This window comes from Coregonus clupeaformis, unplaced genomic scaffold (assembly GCF_020615455.1).
Source record: "Coregonus clupeaformis isolate EN_2021a unplaced genomic scaffold, ASM2061545v1 scaf0844, whole genome shotgun sequence".
In the NCBI taxonomy this organism is placed as follows: Eukaryota; Metazoa; Chordata; class Actinopteri; order Salmoniformes; family Salmonidae; genus Coregonus; species Coregonus clupeaformis.
Window position 1 is genome coordinate 129,127 of NW_025534299.1, and position 14,072 is coordinate 143,198.

The window sequence follows — 14,072 nt, forward strand, 5'->3', positions numbered from 1 at the left end:
CCATCTTAGTGGATATCTTAATGACATACAGACACAAACCCATGTCCCCATTGATCTGAACCTCTCTTACCCAACAGCTCTCACAAACACAGGTGGACATTCCTTATTTTTGTTGTTTTATTACTCTGCTAAAAATGTTATTAAAAATATTCCGGGTTAAAACTCTGTTTGCATTCATAAATAGAGATACTGTCATAGAGAATCCTTTTTCTATGGATAGAGTATTACAAACTCAATAAGCAGTAATGACTCAATGTTGCCACAATATAGGGATTGTCAGTTATGATAATGCTTTGCCTTTAACATAAGACAATATATTTAACAAATATACATTGAACAAAAATATAAACGCAACATGAAACAATTTCAAAGATTTTAATGAGTTACAGTTCATATAAGGAAATTAATTAATTAATTAATTAGACCCTAATTTATGACTGAGAATACAGATATGCATCTGTTGGTAACAGATACCTTAGAAAAAGGTAGGTAGGGGCGTGGATCATAAAATCAGTCAGTATCTGGTGTGACCACCATTTGCCTCATGCAGCACGACACATCTCCTTTCGAAAAGAGTTGATAAGGCTGTTGATTGTGTCCTGTGGAATGTTGTCCCACTCCTCTTCAATGGCTGTGCGAAGTAGCTGGATATTAGCAGGAACTGGAACATGTTGTCTACACGTCTATCCAAAATATCCCAAACATGCTCAATGGGTGACATGTCTGGTGAGTGTGCAGGCCATGGAAGAACTAGGGCATTTTCAGCTTCCAGGAATTGTGTACAGATTCTTGCAACATGGGGCCGTGCATTATCATGCTGAAACATGAGGTGATGGCTGCGGATGAACAGGCCTCAGGATCTCATCACGGTATCTTTGTGCATTCAAATTGCCATCAATTAAAGGCAATTGCGTTTGTTGTCTGTAGCTTATGCCTGCGCATACCATAACACTACCTCCACCCTGGGGCACTCTGTTCATAACAATGACTTCAGCAAACCGCTCTTCCACACAACGCCATACATGATGTCTGCCATCTGCCCGGAACAGTTGAAACTGGTAGCACACTTCTCTAGCGTACCAGTGGCCATCAAAGGTGAGCATTTGCCCACTGAAGTCGGTGATCATGCCGAACTGGAGTCAGGTCAAGACCCTGGTGAGGATGATAAGCACGCAGATGAGGACAGACTCCTGGAGATGTTCTGTAGGACTGACCAGACATGTGTGTGTCAGTTCTGCACTGAGGCAGACCACAAGACTCATGACACTGTCTCTATAGAGGAAGAGTGTGGAGAGAGGAAGACTCAGCTGGGGAAAACTGAGGCAGAAGTTGCAGCAGATTGTCAAGGAGCGACTGATGAAGGTTAAAAGTATCAAACTCTCGGTAGATCTCAGCAAGAGAGACGCAGAGCGAGAGAAAGCAGAGATTGTGCAGGTCTTCACTGCTCTGGTGTGCTCCATTAAGAAAAGCCAGGGTGAGCTTGTTAAGGTAATTGAGGAGAAGCAGAAAGCAGTAGAGAGGCAGGCTGAAGTGCTCATTAAAGAGCTGGAGCAGGAAATCACTGAGCTAAAGAGGAGAAGGACTGAGCTGAAGCAGCTCTCACACACTGAGGACCACCTCCAACTTCTCCAGAGCTTCTGATTCGTGGTGTGCACCCCTCCACCCACCAAGGACTGGTCAGTCAGTGTTCACAGTGATCTGTGTGTGGGCACTGTGAGGAGAGCTCTTTCTCAGCTGAAGGAGACACTGAATAAAGAGATGGAGAAGCTGCCTGGAGTCAAACGGAAGAGGATTCAGCAGTATACAGTGGATGTGACTCTGGACCATGATACAGCACATCCCTGGCTCATCCTGTCTGAAGATGGGAAACATTTGAGATATGAATTTACCTGACAATACAAAAAGGTTTGATCGTTTTGGCATTGTCCTTGGAGAGGATGGCTTATCCTCAGGGAGATTTTAGTATGAAGTGATGGTTAAGGGGAAGACTAAGTGGACTTTAGGAGTGGTCAGAGAGTCCATAGACAGGAAGGGGAACATCATATTGAGCCCTGAGCATGGACTCTGGACTTTGTCCCTAAGGGACGTGAATGTGTACCAAGTCTGTACCTCCCACGCTATCCTCCTCTCCCTGAGAGAGAAGCCCCAGAAAGTGGGGGTGTTTGAGGACTATGAGGAGGGTCAGGTCTTTAAAAAAAAAAATATATATATATATATATATATATATAAATCGTGTGTCTTGCCCATTCACTCTCTGAATGGCACACATACACAATCCATGTCTCAACGGTCTCATGGCTTAAAAATCCTTCTTTAACCTGTCTCCTCCCCTTCATCCACACTGATTGAAGTGGATTTAATAAATTATATCAGTAAGATATCATAGCTTTTCTCCTACCCATAATGCTGACATTCTTTGACAGAAAGAAAACTAACCCTCAAAGGGAAGCTGAACCAAATAAAACGACTTCTCTGGTTGAAAGCTGGTTATGTGGCATTGATTTTAGTCAAAACCAATTTTATTATTTCAAAATTGACTACAAAATGTAAATAGGATAATTTGTCATAATGTCAGTATCTTTCAAAACAGAGATATGCGAGATTCTGTTAAATGTATGACTTTCCTTGGTTATTTAAGGGTTGGGTTTTGATTTCAATCATGCCCAGTCATGCCCACTTGGCCTCTAAGACGGGGTGGTAGCAACTCAGACTTGTTTACATGCATACCAGACATAGTCACCAACATAATGTTGAAAGAATGAGACTTCTTCATTATAAATGGCTTAGGTTTTTCCACCTCAAACATCCTCACATTTGATAGATAACGTTAGCATCACAAACCCAACTGTCATCAAAGCTACTCTAGAAAGGAGGAAATGCCTAATGCAATTTTGAATTCTTGAACATTCATGTTCACGATGTCATGCTGCGTCACGCGGTTGCTAAGCCAATAGTCACTTCATTAAACTCAAATGAACTTAAATGAAAAACTAATACAAGTTATGTTGCTTTAATTATTAACATAATTTAGGTCTAATGCTGACCTTTGACAGAAAATGATACTATTTTTCATATACTCTATCAAAGTGAATCTAATATATGGCACGTCCTTAGCCTTTGATCTGGTTGTGGATGCAGGTGAGGATGGTCACAGTGCCCAGGTGGAAGCTGTCACGTCTCCTCCCGTTGCTCCCCTCCGGCATTCTGATTCACCGGTCTACTGAGCCACCGGTCTGAGCGCACCACCTCGGCAACACAGGAATGGAAACCCAACGCACCCTAAGCACCTGCACCTCATCATCTCATCACCACCACTATATAGCCCTGGACTGTTCAGTCATTGTTGTGTGTAATTGTTAGCATTGTGTCGTTTACACGCGCCTTGTTATTATCTTTCTCATTGTTAAGTAAACCTTTACCTTGTTGATTCCTGCGTCTGCGTCCTGCCTCTTCGTATCCTTAGTACTCGTCACAGAATTACACACCTCTCACGAAAATGGATGCAGCAGGTAATCCTCCTGGAGTTTTCCAGCCTCGACCATCACCAGTAGCAGCTTGCCAAGTTGAACGCTGCCATGCAGGAAGTGCTCCAAGCTCTGCATAAATCTGCCCAGCGCTCCGGTTACTCCTCAGGGAGCGGCGAGTGCACCCAGTCCACCTGTTCCCGTGCTATCACAAACTATGCGCTATGACGGTAAAACTACTAAATGTAGCGGCTTCCTGCTACATGTTTCACTTTATCTGGCGCGTCAGCCTGGGGCATATCCATCTGACCAAGCCAGGATAGCGCTAGTGATTTCGCTACTTAAAGGAAAGGCGCTGGATTGGGCCACGTCAGTCTGGGATGGAGGTGAGGCCGCGGCGCTTCCCTACTCCACCTTCCTCGCTCGGTTCAGGGCGGTGTTTGATTATCCAAGGCAGGGAACGGACGAGGGTGAGGGTCTCCTCCAGCTACAACAGGGAGATGGGCCCGCGTCCGAGTACGCTCTGAGCTTTCGCACGGTGGCGGCGTCTTTCGGCTGGAATGAGCGTGCTCTGCGCACGGCCTTCAGGAGAGGCTTACGGGAGAACATCAAGACGGAACTCGCATGTCGGGACGACGAGATGGGCCTTGATACCCTCATCGCAACGTCCATCCGTCTTGACGACATGTTGAGAGACAGACAGCGTTCCCAACACCTCCCGGAACTCGACGCTCACCCCATTTGAGCTATGGAAGCCGCCCTGCCTCCGAGTCCTCACCAATGGAGGTGGACAGCACGCCCTACACCACCAAGGAACACAGATCTCCTGGTGGTTTCCAATCTAGGCGGTATGACTCCCGTCAACGCTCCGTGAGTGTTACGTCATCTCCTATCACAAAACCATTGTTTTTAGTTCCCATAACGGTGACTGGTTATTCCTTCTCTTCCATTTCCAATTCAATGATAGATTCCGGTTCAGTGGGGAACCTTATAGATAGGGAGCTGGTCTCTGAATGGGGGTTGCCCACCGTGCCACTGCCTTCTCCACTACACGTCTCCTCGCTGGACAATAAGCCACTTGGATCAGGCACCATTATGCACATCACTCTCCCCATCACCATCACCATTCCCACACTACCAGAGCACCCCACGAGGAGCTGTCATTCCACATCGTCACTTCACCCCTTCACCGGATCGTCTTGGGATTGCCCTGGCTCAGACTACACAACCCCACCATTAATTGGATCACCAAGAGGATCACAGCCTGGTCCACTTCATGCGGGAAGACCTGCCTGCCAGTGGTTTGTTGTTCCACGTCAGCGGAGATTCCGGATTCCGCCCTCCAGCTCAGCATTCCACGTGAGTATGCAGATCTCTCCGAAGTCTTCTCTTCATCAAAGGCTATGTGTTTCCCTCCTCACAGGCCCTGGGACTGCGCCATTGACCTGTTGGAGGGACAACACCCCCCGAAGAGTCGCATTTACTCCATTTCCAGGGCGTAGACTGAGGCCATGGAGAAGAATGTGGCGGAGACCCTGAAACAGGGGTTCATCAGAAGCTCTACCTATCCTGCCTCCGCCAGCTTCTTCTTCATGGCCAAAAAAGATGGAGGATTGAGGCCGTGCATTGACTACAGGGGGCTGAACGCAGTCACCACCAAGTACCGGTACCCCCTCCCTCTGGTTCCGTTGGCCATCGAGCAGCAACGAGGGGCCCGGTACTTTACCAAGTTCGACCTGAGGAGTGCAAACAACCTGATCCGAATTCGTGAAGGAGACGAGTGGAAGACTGCATTCAGCACTACCTCAGGCCACTATGAATACTACGTCATGCCCTACGGCCTCGCCAACGTGCCTTCTGTGTTCCAGTCCTTTGTCAATGACGTGTTCCGAGACATGCTGAGTCGACAGGTGGTTTTGTACATCGACAATATCCTAATCTACTCGGCTACGTTCGAGGAGCACGTCAGGGACATCAGAGCTGTCCTACTCCGCCTCCAGGAACACAGCCTGTTGGTGAAGGGGGAGAAATGTGAATTCCACCAACAGCCCATCTCCTTCCTGGGATACAGGATCAGTCCTCAGGGGGTGTTCATGGAAAGAGCGAAGACGGACGCCGTCAGGCCATGGCCAGTCCCCACCACCAAGGGCCTACAGAGCTTCCTGGACTTCGCCAATTTCTACCGGCGTTTCATCAGTTCCTTCAGCTCCATAGCCGCCTCGCTCACCTCTCTCCTTAAGGGTGGGCCTCAGAAGCTGGCCTGGGACCCTGATGCTGACGCTGCCTTCAAGAGGCTGAAGGAGAGGTTCACCACTGCGCCCATCCTAAAACACCCAGATCCATCTTGACCTTTCATCCTGGAGGTGGACGCATCTGAGGAGGGCGTGGGTGCGGTTCTCTCCCAGCGGCAAGGTAAGCCAGAGAAAATGTATCCCTGTGCCTTTTTCTCTTAAAAGCTTACCCTGCATAGAGGAACTATGGAGTTGGAGACAGGGAGCTGTTGGCAGAGGTCCTTGCTCTGGAGGAATGGAGACACTGGCAGTAAGGCAGTCCATCCATTCTGGATTCTTATTGACCATCAGAATTTGGAGCACTTACGGTCAGCGAAACGGTTGAACTCTCGTCAAGCCAGGTGGGCCCAATTTCTTAATTCTATCCTACCGCCCAGGCTCCCAGAATGTGAAAGCCGACACACTCTCCAGGATGCACCATACCAGAGAAAGGAAGGATCTGAGGGGTCCTATCCTACCCCCATCTCTCATCGTTGCACCTGTCATTTGGGATGTGGAAGAAGACATCCGCCTGGCGACTCAGGAGGACCCAGCGCCTGCCAACGCCCCTCTGGGGCGCGTGTATGTACCCACCAGTGTCCGTGACCGCCTGGTGATCTGGGCGCACACCACCTTTACGGCAGGGCACTCCGCTATTACGCTCACACTGAATTCTCTATCACAAAAATACTGGTGGCCCACCTTGTTTAGTGATGTCTCTCGCTATGTCAACTCCTGTTCCATATGTCCCCAAATGAAGACACCTCGGAACGCCCCGGCAGGCAAACTAGTTCCTCTACCAGTTCCTCAGCGACCTTGATCACACCTGTCCATAGACTTTGTCACCGACCTCCCACGTTCTGACGGCTTCATCACAGTCATGGTGGTCGTAGATCGATTCTCAGAATTATGCCGTTTTTTTGCCACTAACTGGTCTTCCTTCTGCTCTCCAGGTCGCTGAGGTCCTGTTCCAACAGGTCTTCCGGGCACTATGGACTTCCGGAGGACATCGTCTCGGACCGTGGCCCCCAATTCACCTCCCGAGTGTGGAACGCTTTCCTGGAGAAGATCGGGGCCATGGCCAGCCTCACTTCCGGGTATAGGCCTCAGTCAAATGGGCAGGTGGAGCGCATGAACCTGGAGCTGGGGAAGTTTCTTTGTTGCCTTTGTCAGGACCGGCAGGGTGAGTGGAAGAGGTTTCTTCCCTGGGCAGATAATGCCCAGAACTCCCTCGTTCACTCCTCCATGGGGCTCACTCTCTTCCAATGCTTCCTGGTGTACCAGCCGGCCCTGGTCCCTTGGACACACAGCCAGACCGATGCTTCCGCTGTCGACGAGTGGTTCCGCAGGGCCGGACAGGTCTGGGACGCCGCCCATGTCCGTCTCCAGGGGGCCATTCGTCGGCAGAAGGACCAAGCTGACCGCCACCGCAGTGAGGCTCCCGTATTCCAGCCTTGTAATTGTGTCTGGCTGTCCACTCAAAACCTCCCTCTCCACCTGCCCTGCAAGAAACTGAGCCCCCGGTTTGTGGGGCCGTTTAAAGTCCTCCGGCGCATTAATGAGGTGCCGTACCGGCTGCTCCTTCCCCCGCACTACCGTGTCTCACCTACTTTTCATGTGTCTCTCCTCAGGCCGGTGGTTGCTGGTCCTCTGGCGGATGCCGTCCCCCGGGATACGCCCCCTCCGCCCCTGAACATTGATGGAAGTCCGGCATATGCTGTGAGGGACCTGCTGGACTCCAGGTTCCGTGGGGGACGGCTCCGTTACCTGGTGGACTGGGAGGTGTATGGCCCTGAGGAGAAGAGCTAGGTTCCAGCTGGGGACGTTTTGGACCCCAACCTAATTCAGGACTTCCACCGTCGCTGCCCTGACCGGCCCGCTCCTCGTCCTCGGGGTCGTCTTCATGGCTGGTGAAGTCCTGCCGCGAGAACCGCACTGTCACGTCTCCTCCCGTTGCTCCCCTCCGGCGACCTGATTTGCCGGTCTACTGAGCCACCATTCTGAGCGCACCACCTCGGCAACACAGGAATGGAAACCCAACGCACCCTAATCACCTCCGGCGCACTTGTAACTCATCATCTCATCACCTCCACTATTTAGACCTGGACTGTTCACTCATTGTTGTGTGTAATTGTTAGCGGCGTGTCGTTTACTCGCTCCTTATTATTCTCTTTCTTATTGTTAAGTAAACCTTTACCTTGTTGATTCCTGCGTCTGCGTCCTGCCTCTTCGTATCCTCAGTACTCGTCACAGAAGCGGGCCAGTCGCAGCATAAAGGACATGATGGAGGTCAGGGTCAGCTGGGATTTATTCCTGGAGTTAGGAAATAGTCAAACTGATACAGGACAGACCTGGATTCAAATAGTATTTGTTTTCTTTCCGATACTTTGAGCGTTTGACTGGAGTGCCAGACATAGACATTTAATAATCATATTTCTATTGTGCCAGATTGGTGGGGTTTGTACTTCTGGGACTATTCTATTGGTTATATTGCACCTGGGAAGCTCAATCAAGTGCAGCTAACATATTTGACAGAAGAAGAAATATACTTTGAACCCTGGTCTGATACAGGGCAATTTCCAAATCACCACATCACCATCACAAATATTTAATTTCGTTCAATATATTGTTTTATTGTTGGGTATATATACATGATTGTTTTTATATTTGGGTATATTGTTTTATTGTTTGTCTCTCTTAGTGGATATCTTAATGACATACAGACACAAACCCATGTCCAAGATTGAACTGATCCTCTCTTGCCCCACAGCTCTCACAAAGACAAGTGGACATTGACTGTTTTCATTTTCTTTTATTAATCTGCATAAAATGTTTATAACAATTATGTGTTATAACACAAACTCATTCATTAATAAAGATGCAGTCATAGGGAATCCCTTTTTCTGTGGATTGAGTATTATAAACTCAATAAGCAGTAATGACTCAACGTTGCCACAATTTAGATATTGTCAGTTATGATCATGCATTGCCTCTGACATAAGACAACTTCAGTACTTGTCTTACAGAAAGTAATATAAAACGTTCTTATCAGAGTAAATGGCTATTTGATGTTTGAGCCACCGTAGTAACATGATCCTGTTAACAGACGAGGGAGAACGCCTTGCACAAATTTAGAATACAAAAGAATCACAAACTTTTCAAAAATATCCATACAAAAAGACTTTAAACAAGCTCTAGACTGAGATGGAGTTTTTTCAGACAGAAAAGTGCCTGTTAATCATCTGTTATGCTAGTCAGTTGTATTTGTCAAGGAGCAATGCATCACAAGTAGCAACCACCACCATCAATCCCACAATGCAAAAAGACATTGATATGCAAAAACTTGTAGTGTACGGTAATAGTGGTTAACAAATAACAGTGATGGCATGGAACACATTTGAATAATCTCTCACAACACTTTCTCCCACAAGAGGCTAAACAAAACAAAAACTCTACAACCTGTAAAATAGAACCAAACTACACTAACGGTATTTTTGACTGATGTACTTTTGTTATATACAAAATATGTTTCAAAAAGGCATTGCGCTTTAAAGAAAACATAAAGCTTTCATGTAAAGTGTGCCATAAATGACGAGCAGATCCCTTCCCGCCATTTTCTTACTGTTCTCCACAAACTCCTAAAGAGAGAGAGAGAGGAAGAAGAGAGAGAGTGAATGTGTGTGTTGGGTGTTGAGAAAATAGGGGCAAGTATCGTAAACGCTAACAAGGCGAGTTTGGTGTAATATGTGCATAAACACTATTTACCATATAGAAATGGATTAAAGTGGTAACCTGTAAAACCATTCAGGTATGTTAGACACTTCTTCAGGCACCACAAGCAGCAGATGCAGGCTTTCAGCATACAGCGAACACAGGCATTTTCCCACAAACAGAAAATATATTCAGCTTTAGTTCTCCACCCATTGTCTGGTTTGACTTGATAAACTGGGAGTTGATATAAGTGAAAGTGTGTACATTTAAAAGAACAATCTTGGATATATTTTCTGCTCCTTATGTAGCCCTTTCCTGCAGTCAAATGGCCTAGTGGCCTCATGGGTGGAATGTTCACAATATGTTTAATAATTTCATAAATAATCTTTTTTTTTTTTATTACAGCCGGAAATCCGGTGTTGCTATGTCAAACAGTTTTGTTTTATTTCAGTCTTCTGTGATATATATAAAGTGTAATATTGGGATGCAAACTTGATTACATTTCAACTCTATATCAGACATGGTACAGGTGTCTTCTTTTTGTTAAGCCCTTAACCATTTGTGTGAGGTGTATACTTTGTTTAAAAGTTGATTTGTTTAAGACTAACAATAAACTCCTGTGTGACCCTGATTTAGCCCACTGCAGTAAAAGGTTAATTAATGATCAAATCCACATACACTGACAGTATTTGTTCATCCCCTGCGAATTATATTGTAGTTGATGTCTTTAAAAAAAACTTAATTACATCTTCAGTAATTCCTTGTTTAATTTCTGATTCACACTTTTGTATCAAGAATGTATCAATAATGAAGAGAGATCAGACATGTGAAGGGTTAATTCTGTTCCAGAGCACAGAGCAGCACTGGGTGGGGAGGAGCATGTCAACATCACTTTACTTAAGTGAAACTGAAGTGTTTAGACGTACTGTATGTTGCGCACACAAGTCAACTGTCTCAAACTCTTCTGAAAAATATGTTACGACAGCTACGCAGTCTCTGTTTCTTTAAAATACTATAGTATATAGTACCAAAAAATCGGAGAAAGCACCCAAGCTCTTTCACACGCAGATACAGGTGAGTAGAGATTAACAAGGGCAGGTGAAGATAAATTCTACAGTGTGAATTCTTGCATTCTCCTGTTTTATTTTTCAACTACAGTACCTACTGTATGTTTAACTTTATTTTGTACATTGACTAATTTATACTGTATGTTGTATGGTTAAACAACTTTAATCAAGATTGGTTAGTGTCTCTAAATGCCATGTTGACAATGGCACTGAAACTATCGAAAGCTGACTCATTCCAGGAAATAATTTATAGTTCCACCTTCTCTGTCTAGATATGGCTTCCTCCAGCAGTCTCCAGTCTGAAGAGCAGTTCCTGTGCTCTATCTGTCTGGATGTGTTCACTGAGCCAGTCACCACTTCATGTGGACACAACTTCTGCATGGCCTGTGTCACAAAGTACTGGGATAGCAATGACCTGTGGCAGTGTCCACTGTGTAAGGAGAAATTCTACAGACGACCTGAGCTTCGTGTCAACACAACGTTAAGAGAGGTTGTAGAGAATTTTAAAAAGATGAGAGTCAGAAGTAACGATGAGTCCGCTCCCAAACTCGGAAAAGTGGCCTGTGATGTCTGCACTGGGACGAAGCTCAAGGCCCTGAAGTCCTGCCTGGTGTGTCTGGCCTCTTACTGTGAGACTCACCTGGAGCCACATCAGATAGCCCCAGCCTTCAAGAGACACAAGCTGATCGACCCTGTGGAGAACCTGGAAGACAGGATCTGTAAGAAGCATGACAGAATCCTGGAGCTGTTCTGTAGGACTGACCAGACATGTGTGTGTCAGTTCTGCATTGAGGCAGACCACAAGACTCATGACACTGTCCCTATAGAGGAAGAGTGTGGAGAGAGGAAGGTTCAGCTGGGGAAAACTGAGGCAGAAGTGCAGCAGATTATCCAGGAGCGACTGAAGAAGGTTAAAGAGATCAAACTCTCAGTAGAACTCAGCAAGAGAGATGCAGATAGAGACATAGAATAGAGCGTGCAGGTTTTCACTGCTCTGGTGCTCTCCATTGAGAAAAGCCAGGCTGAGCTAATTGAGTTGATTGAGGAGAAGCAGAAAGCAGTAGAAAGGCAGGCTGAAGGGCTCATTAAAGAGCTGGAGCAGGAAATCACTGAGCTAAAGAGGAGAAGCACTGAGCTGAAGCAGCTCTCACATACTGAGGACCACCTCCAACTTCTCCAGAGCTTCCTATCCCTAGTGTGCAACCCTCCACCCACCAAGGACTGGTCTGAGATCAGTGTTCACAGTGATCTGTGTGTGGGCACTGTGAGGAGAGCTGTGTCTCAGCTGGAGGAGACACTGAATAAAGAGATGGAGAAGCTGCCTGAAGTCAAACTGAAGAGGATTCAGCAGTATGCAGTGGATGTGACTCTGGATCCTGATACAGCACATCCCAAACTCATCCTGTCTGAAGATCAGAAACAAGTAAGACATAGAGACATACCATACAATCGTCCTGACAATCCAAAAAGGTTTGATCGGCATAACGTTGTCCTTGGAAAGGAAAAAATGGACTCTGTGTTGTGTACCTAAGGGATGTGAATGTGTATAAAGCCAGTAACTCTCCCCCTGTTGTCCTCTCCCTGAGAGAGCAGCCCCAGAAGGTGGGGGTGTTTGTGGACTATGAGGAGGGTCAAGTCTCCTTTTATGATGTGGAGGCCAGGTCTCATATCTACTCTTTCACTGGCTGCACCTTTACAGAGAAGCTCTTTCCATGCTTAAGCCCCTCTGATAATGATGATGGTCAAAACTCAGCCCCTCTCATCATCTCTCCTGTCAATCACTGACTGCAACTTTACAGAGAAACTCTATCCATACTTCAACCCCAGTGGTAATGCTGGTGGAAAAAACTCAGCTCCTCTCATTATCTCTCCTGTCAATCACACACACTGATTAAACGATGGGAGAGGGAACTGTTTTTCAAAACAGCTCATATACAACTTACATTTACAAATAAGTATATTTAGTCAGGTTGACATCACATGATTAGAATGTCCACAGATGTCCTTTGAAATCTTATTTTCAAATAGAAATGGAAACTTATGTACATCTTAACATGGATAATAAATGTTTATCTTTACTGAAAATTAAGACTATCAGCTGGAATGAACTTAAAATAAATTAAAGAAAGTAATACCAGTTAAGAATGCCATAACTCTTTTACAGAGGGAAAACTATGCTTTAAAGTGATACTAATATTCTCTGTTTCTCTCAACCTCTTATTCTCTAACTAAATCTGATGATAAAGGATGTACATTTCCTTTCAGCTGGTTGTGGATGGAGGTGGTGATGAAGGAGCCTTTGGCCACGGTGCCCAGGTGGTAGTGGGCCAGACGGAGCATAGAGTATAGGATGGGGGTCAGGGCCAGCTGGGATTTATTCCTGATGTCCACCACAGAGTAGAGGAAAATGGAGTTAGGAAATAGTCAAACTGAGTCAGGACAGACCTCGGTTCAAATAGTATTTGTTTTATTTCAGATACTTTGAGCGTTTGATTGAGCCTGTATATTGGGTGCCAGACATAGACATTTAATGATTCTATTTCTATGGTGCCAGATTGGTGGGGTTTGTACTTTTGGGACTATTCTATTGGTTACATTGCACCAGTGAAGCTCAATCAAGTGCAGCTAACGTATTTGACAGCGAGAAAAAGATACTGATACGGGCAGTGGCGATTTTAGCATGTAAATCTTGGTGGGGCAAACAATATTAATTTTTTTGATGCATGCCAGCAAAGCCACTACACAACACTAAACATTACATTCATTGCACTATAACGGTGACAAACGGTGCCCACAAACTGTTAGGGCCTACATAAAGCTGTCCCAAAAGCAGAGCTTTCTTTTCAGCACCATGGAGTGAATCCTTACCACCGCTATACCTGGCTATCAGCGGAACCTTGTCTGGCCGCAAAACAGTTAATTCCGAATAATTTACTGCCTTTTAAAAAACATAGCTGATTTGGTTGACTTGCTTTAACAAATGTGGTTTCTACTGACAATTGAGATGTACAAACTATGGCATAAGGGAATGATGAGCGGATAAGAGGCAATCCGTAATTTCGATTAAGACATTAATGAGCGAGCTAGGACGGACGTAGTCAATATAACTATTTGTTCAGCACTTTTGAAATGTACAGCAACATAATTCAGTACATGGGCCGTTCTTACAGTATTCTCCCTGTACACCAAGTCAGAACCGTAGGATAAATAAAGGGGGTATATAAGCAGACAATGAAAGCTCTTACAATATTCGATGATTACATTTCTCTAAAACAGGCTATAGGCTCATCAAGTCAGAACAGTAGGCTAAATTATGAGGGAGGTTAGGGGCCAAAGTATTAGGGTGAGACACATGGGCTACTAACAGCTTACTACACAACATACACTTAGTATTACTTTCTTAGCTACAGTATACAGTGAGGGAAAAAAGTATTTGATCCCCTGCTGATTTTGTACGTTTGCCCACTGACAAAGACATGATCAGTCTATAATTTTAATGGTAGGTTTATTTGAACAGTGAGAGACAGAATAACAACAATCCAGAAAAACGCATGTCAAAA

The 14,072-nt window shown here is 45.6% G+C and overlaps 1 pseudogene; it reads left to right on the plus strand.

Moving 5' to 3' along the window:
- The first annotated feature begins 10,770 nt into the window (after positions 1-10,770).
- Positions 10,771-12,297, plus strand: LOC121562149 (annotated as a pseudogene).
- The last annotated feature ends 1,775 nt before the right edge of the window (positions 12,298-14,072 follow it).